The 12538-nt window shown below is 43.4% G+C and overlaps 1 protein-coding gene across 1 annotated transcript in view; it reads right to left on the reverse strand.

Annotated features, from left to right (window-relative positions):
* Positions 1 to 12538, reverse strand: part of OTUD7A (OTU deubiquitinase 7A) — a 1294251-nt gene that overhangs the window by 10990 nt on the left and 1270723 nt on the right. The window lies entirely within an intron of this gene.

Below are 12538 nucleotides of genomic sequence, written 5' to 3' on the forward strand. Positions count from 1 at the left end.
AAGGATGCCATTAAAAGCAATCTATTGATCTAGTGCTCCTCCTGATCTTTCTAGATAATTCACTCATATTTATCCGAAGTATGTGCAGATATGAATTTGACATTAAAGGTGGAGAGCTAGTTCTCTGTATCATATCATGTTATAATTGCATTACGTTGTTGATGCAAATCATCCTGCTTCAGGGTGCTATATGTCCAAAATATTAGATAGAATATAAAATATAAACACTGGCAAACATCATATTCAGATAACTGGCGGTCGGTTAACCAGTTATTTACAAGAGACGTCTGCGTGAATAAGCGGAGGTTTCCCTCTTTGGCTGTAGTTCATATACACTGTTTCCTGGTTTAGTTGTTCTGGTGATGGCATTCCCAAAGTGGGCACTTGTGCTTCTGTGAACCTGTCTGGAGTTGTGTTATTAGTGGCACAGGGATGTAGCTCAATCAGCATGAACGTGGCTTCGACGCCAGTTAGAGACTTTTGAGGCGTTATTATTCAGTGGCATGTTTGGTTGACATCATTTAATGTCTCTCTGTGGCTGAACAGGAAGCTAAGATAGCTGTTTCAACAGTGCTGATGTGAGAGCTCTACAAAGCAGGCCACATTTCTTGTTCTTTTATTTTAATGGGACACAGCCATTTAACAATATAGTTCAGATATGGTTAGACTCTGTGGAACATTGTATAAGATTAGAGAGCATATGAGAAACATGACATAATGTAATAGTGGGCTTATCGTCGTGGTCTAAGGGATCGAATACAATGGACAGCAATCAAAGACTTTTACGTCTCTTTGACCGTGGTCTTGCATCTTATTTTGGGATGGGGTGAGCACAGTGCCCTTTCTAGGTGAGAAGGTAAGCCTTGAGAGCAGATGAATGAATAATTCTGTTGGGGGCCCTCAACAATGATGATGTTTCTAGTTCAGCCGGGTGGGGCCTAGCACTGTCCTGATTACAATGCTTGGGTATTGCTGCGGAGTTTGAAGCAGGTTCAAGGATACGTTTAAAGCCGCCTTGCTACAGTGTGGCAAGCTACGGTGGGATTGTGGAAGATTGTGCAGTGAATTTCTAGCACAATAAAGGACATTGACTATTTGGCTGAAAGGAGCAGAGGGAAAGCTCTAGAAGAAGGCTGCTGCAATAAGCTAGTTGACTGTTTAATAGAGTGTGGAAGAAGGATTTGGCAACAAAGTATGTGATCTGGGGGATTATTACTCATGTGTTGAAAGTGTTCTACACCGGTAGAGAAGATAATGAATGCAGAAATAGGAAGAGCGCTGTCAAGCAGCACTCCAAGATTCTGGCCTAGTACAACAAGGTGGTGGTGTCTGGAGCAAAATGTTGTTGACGTGGTACAATATTTTCATTTTGCAAAGGTTGAGTATTTAGCAACTTCGAATAAACCAGGGGGCAAGAGCGTAGCATAGCATGAGTGAGAAATGCACCCAGGGAGCGGAGGTGAAAGGCAGGAGAAATATTAATTGTTTTCAGTGAAGGATTGGTTGGTGGAGCCAAATGAAAAAGATGTCGTTGATGAAGGTGGTGTTTAGAGTGATAGCCAACTGCAGAGTTCTGTGGATCCGAGATGTGGAGAGGAGGTGATGTTGCCTATCTGATGATACTAAAACCTAACAGTGGCAGAGGTAGGTGATCATCCGGGGCCCAGCTCTATTTGTGATTCTGCAAAAATAACTTTATCTGTATATTTGGACCCAGTGGAAGATGTGTGCCTAATTAGTGCCGCCAGGCGCTTCAGGGAGTGCTGCACATGTGACAGAATGGGTGTACTGTGTCCAGGCTGCACAGATTTACGATCTTATTGAGCCTTGTATGATTTTGGAGATGGTGCATACCCATGGAGCTATAGATCTAAATGATGGTGATCTGTGACGGTTGAGTGTAGCGATTCCGGCCTGATCTGTGGCATGGAAATAGAGCCAACATGACTAGGTGACAGACTACAAGTGCAGGACAGAGCAAAGGAAGTGTCCCATCATGGACAGCCTGGACCTGTTGTAGTGGAGACAGAGTTTTATGTGCACACATTGCTATGTTAGCATAAGCGCTTTAGAAGATAAACGCCATCTTGCCACTTAGCTGCTCTTGCACACGACACTACGGGTAGCTGTTATTACAAGTGAAACTGCTTGCTCGCTTTTTCTTCACATGAGAACGGTCTGTTGTGCACATCCCTAGACGTGCACCGCGACCTTAGTCTGAACACTGTGTGCAGAAGCCGTCAAGGTCAAATAACAATCTATGCTGTTGAATTCAGGTTGATCGGCCCACGTTCTAGACACAACAAACACACAGCTGCAAATATCTGAAACTCGGGTGCCTTTAATATTGCATTTGCATGCATGATTCGGGCACTTGGAGAAAACCTTTCCAGACACAGAGAGCAGAGCTGATCCAGTGATGTGATTCACTTAAGCTGATCTTTGAGGTATGGGAATCCCCATTCAAACCGAGAGACCTTCTATTAGCCTATAAAACTAGCTTACTAGTGAAGGCGGGGTGGTTCACAAGGTATTATAGGACCTGTTTTCCACTATCATTTTTAATATGATTTCTACCTTCATTTTCTATGGAAACAATGCTGATGGTTTTATTTCTAATCATTTGTCTGCTTATGTTAGCCAAAGTACTGCACCTTGGAGCACGTAGTTAAAAATAAACATTTTAAACTTTTCCGTGTCTCTGATTACTCTTGTTGTGGACTGATATGAGAATAATGACGCAAAGGTGTTTCTGATTCCCACCATTCCTGAGAGTACTCTAAGTCGCTTGTTCTGGGTTGTCTAATCATTGGTAGCTTCGAGATGATAGGGAGAACGAATGAGAAACGGATGCTAGTCGGATAGGGGTTCTGGGTACTGAGGTGAGTTTTTTGGTACACCACAATTCACTGAGGTCCTGGTTTCCTGTGCATAGTTCTGTGCATGAGCAGAATCCCCGCAACATGGCGCCCCTAACGTTTTGGTCTTATGATTGAGACGCCTTAGTAGTGCTTATATTTGTCCACAACACCCTCACTCTACTTTCCGGTTGACGGGAGTGATGGTTTAAATCTACCTATATAGTTGACTTATAGGTTTATTCAAGCTTGACAATTAAAAAGATTTTCTAAACATTACTGACCCTTTTTGCGCTACGGGTTAATATAAATTGTTTCTTCTCTGCGTCCTTATGGCTGAGGTCGCTATTGCAGCGCATAGTCGCGCACCTCTCTGGCGTCATTTGACGCAGTTCGGGGTGCCAGATGATGGAATGTCTATTATCTTTGTAGTGAGTGCCAATTCCTCGTTCCCCTATGAGCTGTTTTACTCTTGGGTTACTTTTCCGGAGGTGAATGCGGATGATAAGACGTTTCACGCATACACTCCTATGGCTGTTCCAGCTAATTACACGCCATATAGGATGCAAGAGATTCCTATTTCTGCTTGGCAGCATCGTATTTGGTTCAATGGGGCCCTCCTCCCACTCCGTTACACCGGTTCGTTTGGGTTCCTTGTCTATTCCAGGGGCCACTTGGCCAGTTTTGGCCGGGTTCACACCACATCCACGATATTTGCAAGCCCTGCTGGATGACTTACGTCAACTCCAAACTGCCTTGATTGCGGTGCATAGGGCTTTAGTGCAATACGTCTCTTGCAATGTCCAGGTGGGGGCACCTGGGGTTGCGACGCAACCAACTGGACCGGCCGGGATTACTATTAGTCCCATCATGGTTAATTCGGTAATGGGCAAGTGCCCACAGAATAAGGACGATATGCCTTATTGGCTTGCTGAGAAATTTGACCAGCTGGAAGTGGTATTTCCGAATTCTACTCCTGTGGAAAAACACAGGATCCTTACCATTAGTTTGCAGAAAGACTTGGTCCCAGAGGTAACTGATTGTGAGAACTGGAGTAAAGTGTTTGCAGCAGTCTACTCGAAGTGTTTCGGCACACCGTCTATGACTGTACTGCCCTCCGTGATCAAGCGTGTTCAGGATCAGCACGGTCCGGAGGCGGCGGTCGAGTTAGGAATGAGGCTTGTTGGCGTGTTCGACATAGTTGCTGATCTCATCCTTGCTAACGTCAAGGGAGATGTAATTAACTTTCAAATGTCGAATGAGCTGCGCCTCGTCGCCGATGTCGATAAACCCCAGCAGTTACCGAAAATTATTGTGGAGGCTTATAAGACCATTGGCCGCAACAGTTTGGGCGTTAAGCCTTTTGCTAAAACAGCAGCGCAACCGCAAACTCAGACGGTTACGTCTACTAAAGACGACCGTCCAACTTTTCCTAAACATAATTGGAGAACTAAGAAACAGGGGAAGCAGCAACAGAAACAGGGGTCTCGTCTAGCGTCACCGGTACAAGTGACTGCTGAACGCACTTATGAATTGCGCACTAGAATTAGGTCTCCTGATAGATTTCAGGTCCCTGAACAACGTTCTCTTCGTTCTTCACAGGAAACATCGGTCTCACAGTCCGGTGGAGGAGAACGTGGCAGAGGTCGGGGTGCCCCACAAGGACGTGAGCAGCCCCGCCCGGCTGACGGTAAAGGCAAGCAGGAAGAGTTTGCACATCAACGACCCCCGTTTCACAAAAAGAAGGTTGCTGCACTAACAGCGAGGTATGTCACAGATAGTAAGAACGCAGCTTCGGAACCTGACATGGGCACTAACTCTGCTAGACAGCACAGCGGAGGTTACAAAAGTGCGGCAAGCACTGCGTCCATATCTGAAGGCGACAGCAACTGACACATTTATCACTGTAGAAACTGCTGACACAAGAGTGGCTCCCCCTGACATACTATATGACATAGTCCTTTTAATAGAAGGTGACATACAATGTACCATAAAAGGGATTTTTGGGGAAAATCTGACCTCTACATATGACATTTTGCTAGCAGAGGCGGACTGTGCCCCAGCTTTCATTTTGGCTGCTCCTAGAGGGGAGAAGGTAACCCTCCCATCTTTCGTGCACACTGTGCCGAAGGATCAAGCTCAGAACTTTGCAGAAGAGTGGGCACAGGTGCTTGCTCTGGCATTGTACCATACTCAGGTCGGGTGGGATAAAATATCGCAGAGCCATGAGATTCCGTTCCGATCTATGCCACAGCCACAACCCCGATATCCCATGTACCGCGAAGCTAGATCTCACGTCGCAGAAATCCTTGAACAATTGGAATATCAAGGTGTAATTGAAACATGTATGTCACCCATGAATAATCCTCTGTTTGCTGTAACCAAACCTGATGGGTCGTACCACCTAGTTTTGGATTATCGACATTTGAACTCTCATTGTCAAACATGCGTGGTACAGAATACCCACAGTTCTGCCCTCGTTGATAGTCTCATGAGAAAAAGGTTTAAAACCACACTCCAATGGTTTTTATAGCCATAACCAGTGTTCTATTAGTAGTCAATTGACAGCCTTTACTTCTGGCGGCAAACAGAAACAGTTTAAAAGATTAAAACAGTCCAGGTGTCTTTGCCGCACGTGTAGTCTCTCTGTTGGAGAGCATTGACCCTGATGCGTACTCATATGCTGACGATATCTATCTCACAGACAACAAATTATGGCTGCATCTGTGTCGCGTTGACCGCATCATTGTTATGTTTGTGGACATCGGTTACAAATTTAACTTTGCAAAATCACACACTGCAGAGTTTACAGTGTTGTTTTTGGGCTACAAACTCAACAACGAAGGTCGAGGTTTAGCACCTCACTTCCTGGAGAAGTGCGCATGTTTGTGCGCTAACAAAAACTCTGAAAAAACTACAATCTTTGCTAGGTTTTTTGCATTTCGGGAGTACATACATTCCCGATTACACCCAGCGTATCAAGCCGCTATATGCCTTGGTACAACCAACTTTTTCCAAATCGAGCTGGCTGCCAGAACATTCAGCTATCCTGCAATCTTTGCAGGCTGATCTTCTTGCTTCTAAATACTTATTGATGCGTGATAACCACACAAACCTCGTAATAAGAATTGTGCCTGGCGCAGTGGGTTTCACATACTTACCGTTCAATGAGGGAGACACAGTCCCTATTGCTTACAACTCACACCTGTACACTTCGGCTGAAATGCGCTTTTCCACTGTTAAAAAAGTAGACTGCAGTGCAGATGGCGATTCTGAAAGAGAGAGTGCTGTCGCAAGGGAAACACATGTTGGTTGTCACACAGTATCCTGCCCTGGAGGCAGTGACGAAAGCTAGTGTACCAAATTCTAAAGCTTTGCATCCGCATGGGATACAATGGGCCACTTCTTTGACGTCTCCGGATGTCACTTTCATCTATGATGCCTCATTGCAGATTCAGGAGTATTTGCGGTATGAATTTGTTCATCCAGCTCCTCTGTCCTTACGCCCGCTTGAGGATTACCATTGTATCATTTACACTGATGGTTCGGCGCAACCGGCGACGGTTTATAAACATGCTTATTCAGCGCCCTGCGCAATAGTGGCAGGTACTTTCGTGAATGGTGAATTCAAGTCTGATATCGTGCACACGCAGACATTGGGTGACTGTACCGCCCAATTGGCAGAGCTTCGTGCTCTGGTGCTTGCTGATCCTCGAGTGACTACTCTTACAGTGAGTGACTCTTTTTACTGTGTTCAGTCTTTCAACGACAATTTATTCTTTTTCTCTCAGAATGAGTATCGTGATTCCAAAGGTAGCACAATCAAACATAAAATGCTTTGGGTTCGAGTCGCAGAACTTAAACAACTTCTGCCCCTCGTGAATGTAATTCATACTCTTGGTCACCACGCTGTTGGCAACAGTTTAGCTGACGAAGCAGCGAAAACAGCAGTGGCAACATATCTAGTAGCAGCAGTTACAAGATCCAAAAGTAAGATTGATGATGACATCTTGGCAGTCATTGCTGGAACAGAGAAGGGTGATAATTACCCTTGTGGTTTCCCTTCTAAATACTCTTATCATTTAAGTCCTGATAAAGTTCCCTATGTGAGAATTAACGATGTTGGTGGCAGATTGATTTCCAACGTGGACTGCAGAATTTCCTTGATAACAGCAGCTCACGAAGGTATGGCTTCTGACCATGCCGACGTTTCAGCTACTGTTACTATCTTACAACAACGTTACTGGTGGCGCAAATTGTATAAACAGACTCGTGCTTATGTCCTTAATTGTGACATTTGCCAGCAGATTAAACCTTCGACTGCTGCGCGCCCACCTCAAACACAGTTGTGCATTTCTAATAAACCACTTGGGTGTGTTTATTTAGATCACTGCGGTCCTTTCTCCTCTGATACTGCGTATAAGTACATCTTAGTTGCAGTGGATTCGTGCACACGTTTTCTATGGCTCTGGCCACAACGCAGTGCTGATGCTCGAACTGTCATCAGGGATTTGTGTTTCTTTGTGCAAATTTTTGCATGTAGTACCCTCCATTCAGACCAGGGTCCAACGTTCGCCTCTAAGGCGTACAAGGATGCCATGAGATCTTTGGGGGTCCATGTAAAATTTTCATCTCCATACCGGCCTAAGGGCAATAGTGTTGTGGACGAATGAACTGTGACTTAAAGCAATCCCTGACAGCTAGGGTTTTAGGTACTGGCAGGAACTGGTTGGCCCATTTGTATAGCGTTCAACGTGCACTAAATAATCTCCCTAGAAGGTCTCTGGGTGGGTGGACTCCATACGAAATGTTCTTTGGCATAAAGATGTTTGTCCCAGACCTTGATGGTCTAGACATGGCGGTGTCGTCCGCACCCTTCGATGTAGATGATCATTCTGCTGTATTACAGAATCTACAAGAGACCCGATACAGTCTTGCAAAGGAACACTTGCCCTCCACAACTGATGCTGCACTTCAGATTCCGGTACTTGTCTGGCTACCTCGAGTTGGTGACCTGGTCCGTGAGAAGGTGGAGAACAAGAAGGAGTTCGGCCCCTCTTATCGTGCACCGGTTCCAGTGCTTGGCGTGCAGGGTACAAGAACAGTAATTTTAACTCCACTTCCTGGTCGCAAGGATAACAGGTACATCTCCATTGACAGTGTCAAACTACAACGAGTGGCCTATTCTTCTTAGTATGACTCCAGCCGTCTCTTGTCCAGCAATGCTGAGAAATTCTGTTTTGGCTCCGGCAAATACCAAAAGGCCTGACATTGCCATTGAGATGCATACAGTTACTAATCCTTTATTGACTTCACCGGCTGGTGGTCCAGTTGAAGATACTGAGTATACTTATCCCACAGATGTGTCGTTGCCTGGTTTACAATCAAGTGCAGTTGACCAGTCACGTTTTTCATTTGACACTAACTCTATAACTTCGAATGCCCCATCGAAAACTTCTATTTTTGCTGTTTGGTTTAAAAGACGTTTTTTAATTCCCCCTTGGACTTACATTTGGCTGGTGCTCATATCTATTTTTTTTTTCATGTCGATTGGATTTGTAGTTGTCTTTTTTCGTCTAGTAAATGGACATTATCTAACCGAAAGATCTGCAATTAGATTAATTGATGGAACTTTGGAACCCCACTCCTCATCACACATCATGAAGAGGGACCAGACTTTTGTTAATATTACTGCCTGGTCCGTTTTAGATGGGATTATATGGAATGCTGTAAAATTTCAAATGCATGGTCCCACAGAGGTGATTAATGTCCCCAATGTACTTTGTGTTTCTATGGGGGATGTTGTGAAACAAAACATACGCTCTGATGATTGGGATGTCAAGCCGTAGAGGCTCTTTTTCTGATTTGAAATATTATGCTGCTTTTGATGCTGAAGATTTGTATTTAGACACAGCAAATTATGGAGAATTGTTTTGTTACTAACACTATGGCAATCATTTCCTGCATAAAGCGAATACATTTAGGAATGTCGTTAATTATACGCAATCGGAACATTGTCCAGCACCGATTGAAGGAAGCTCAAAAACTGTGGTGAAAAAAATTACGTATTTTTCTGATTTCAGTGTATCTAAACCTGAAGCCTTTTATTTTAAAATGGCTGCTGAGTCAGCTTCCAAAGTTAGACTGACCCACACTAAATTATTGTATTCAAAGTCTTTTATGGATCAATTAGCTGTAGGGGGCTATGAGCTGTGGAAAGATACCATTGATCTTAAATCTGTTCAGGGTTCTAAAGCATGGCAGGTACAAGGCGAAGAAGCACTGCATCGTGCATGCCTTATACCTAACCACCTGTTGTTTTTGAATTCTACTATTTTTCAAACCACCTGCTTTGGATTGGCAACTTCTAAAAAGATGAATTCCCCTTCTATTCCTGATCTGGGCACTTATCCAACATGGGATAATCACACAGATCTGTCCCTTGATGAATTGCAGTCATTCGTCACTAATACGTCCTTCAATATTTCAACCTTGGATCCCAAAGGATGGTTGTTATGGCTGAAAAATTCAGATTCCTGTCAACATCATTTTCTGGGTCTCCTCCCCGGTTATACACAGGTTAGGGTGGACCCCGATTTGAAACTTTTCATTTGGTCACTACATATTCCGTAGGTAAATTATGACAAAATTGGCTGCAACACTCCACCTTGGCATCGGTTAAACTTAATTTGTCCAAATTAAATGACAAAGTAGATTTGAATGATTTTTTTAAGGCCCCTGTGGGTGGCAGGTCCAAAAGATGAGTGTATGCTGTTTACAACGAAGTTTGGAAACAATCAAAGAGAAACCATCCCTCACTGTGGCCTTGAATACAAAAGCTATCAATCTGTTAGATAAGTAGGTGGTGTGGAGCCAATGGGTGCTGAAGGCATTCCTGGAACAGGGCATTAACAAAACCTGAAATAAAAGGAAATCTGGCTGTCATTTTTTTGACTCGTTGATATAGACATCACGACTCACAATAAACCTACATATGTGGCTTTGCCTGATTGTACAAACTCATGGCCATATGCTGCAGGGCTACCACATTAAAATGCACAAAGATAAAATACCTGATAAATCTGAGTTGCTGAATAATAAAACTGAGGTACTGTACTACCCGGTGACACTGTGCAGTGGCTGTCATTGTTGCCTCTCATGGCTCTGAGTAATTAAGTGTATGCGGTATCACCACAACACTGGTGTACCCATTAACACATATCCATAAGAAAAATAGTGAACAATAGCCCAAACTCAAGTTTGACCATAAATATACTGAAAACTGGACAGACAAAGGGGCAGAACAAATGGAGGTTCCAACTGATGGCCCGAACTGTATGGCTGAAGACATGGACACCAAGTCTCTGATAGATATGCAACAAAGCTTTTAAACACTTGATGGAAAAAGTGACTTCCTAATTCTAAGAATCTAACGCCAGAGAGAGTGACTGCACAAACAAGCATGGCAATTGTGGATGAGAGGGGCATATCTGTTAAAGAAGACAATGCACATGGCAGTAGAGAAGAAACTCTTACAGATGGAGAAACTCTTAGATACCATCCAAGCACGGAATGAAGACATGGAGGCCCGTTCCTGCCGGAAGAATATCTGCCTTACAGGCTTACCAGAATCCACCATCAAAGATGGAAAAATTAGACTTTATGCTGAGGAAATGCTATATGAGCTATTTAGTAGGGCAAATTCTGAACATAAAACAGGGAAAAGAAGACCTGCAGGATAATGATATATCAATTTTACTTTATACAGATTTACACCAATGTGCAAATTGCAAGGAAAGACTTCTTTGAATAAAACAAAATATGGCAGCTGTAGATATCATACGCTATGATGAAACTGGCCAGGCTCAGAATTACCTACATGTGGAGAGTGCACAGCTTCACTACCAAAAAACAGTCAAGAAATTCCTAAAACCCCGCAACAGACCCAAAGACTCATTGAATACATATGTCGATGCAGCCAGCACACCCTTTGCTTTGAATGAAGGGAGCTGAACTTCAATGTATGCCCACAAAGCCAATGAGGAAGTCTGCTGATGAACCTACCAATCATGTAGACTGTGTTTAATAAGAGTACTCATTGCTTCTATGCTTTTTTTTTTTAATGGAATATAGTTAGGCTGGAATAGCGACTTCTAATACCCAAGGGTTGGCATGGCAGAATTTACAAGTATAGGACCACTAATTACTGAGCTTGGTAATGCTATTTTGGGATAACTGTGTCGTTCACGCCTTGTGTGTAGTATTCTGGCACACGTTTATCCATGTAAAAGTTGGTATTGGTGAGACCACAGGCCATCAAAGCACAACTACAAGAATACTGATTGAGGTGTGATTTGTAGAAGTGATTACTGTATTTGTAAAATATTGCTATAGTGCTATTGTCACCTAATAGGCATCCTGGTAAGAATTGTTAACAGAAACTTATCCCGCCTGTGCAAACAGCAAACATTTATGGGTCATTATCCAAGTCTTAAAGGCTTTTCTGAAAGGCAGCAATCACTTAATTGCCATAATCTTCGGCAGTAGGCTGTCCCACATTTTAGCCCTTAATACAGAAAGGTTTTTGCCTCCCACCTTCACTTGTCTCCAGGTAGGGTCAACCAGTTGATAGGTTTTCCCTAGGTGATTACCATTATTAGATGCCCTCCCCCGTAAGATACTCTCCTAATATGCTCGGTCTATTTTGTTTATGCAATGAGCGCATGATAACATTTGACAGACTTAAATCCATGCCCAGCCTTTAATATACATGACTGTCCACAGGCTTGCATCATTTTTACTAACCACTACAGTAGCCAGGGTGCACACTATATTGGACATGACTGTCCACAGGCTTGCAACATTTTTACTAACCACTACAGTAGCCAGGGCCCACACTATATTGGTACTTTGACAGGCTGAACTGCAGCCGCCGTAGGGTTGGAGGTGGTTTTATTGGTAGCGCCATGCCCTAGCCTGTACCACATCATTTGACTGACATTTTGAAGCATTGTAAAGTAATGGCTTGATATGGCACATAATGGGGAGATCATTTTAAACTGGAGATTGGGGTGTTCTCTGTGGATAATGGGAGAATTGTTAGGGAATAATGTTCTGTAGCATCATGTGCAATTTCCAGAATGGTTGCAACAACTTTAGGGAAAAGGCAAAAGAGGTGAAAAAGCACACCTTGATGACTTTACCCAGACCGGAGGTGGATTGACCAGCGCGTCGTTTTGACCAATAAAATTAGGAGCACACTACAGCTCTCATTTCACAAACTGCCCTACCAAACAAGGGCATATTATAGACCGCATTTACTAATTCTCGGCACAAAAGGTTTTTATCACAAACCCTAATTTTAGAATACTACAGTGTTCCTGTTTGAAACTAAGATGGCACTCCAGCATAGACCTTTTTATGTAAATACTGCAACCAATGGGATGCTGAACAAGCCTCTTCTGGGACTCGGTCCCCCTGAAGTGGAATTCCCTTACAGTTTTCACTGTGCCCCAGTATTACTGATTATAAGAGTCTTCTGAATTTCATTGAGAATCCTAAATAGTTTTAAGTTTCAGGCTGACCACATGACTTTGTGCATCTATACCTCTAAAAACTTTTTAAGCCTTGAAGAAGTTACGTTTGTAACGAAACACGTATCGGCAGCCATCATCTTTTGC

The sequence above is a fragment of the Triturus cristatus genome, chromosome 3_1 (genome assembly GCF_964204655.1).
Source record: "Triturus cristatus chromosome 3_1, aTriCri1.1, whole genome shotgun sequence".
In the NCBI taxonomy this organism is placed as follows: Eukaryota; Metazoa; Chordata; class Amphibia; order Caudata; family Salamandridae; genus Triturus; species Triturus cristatus.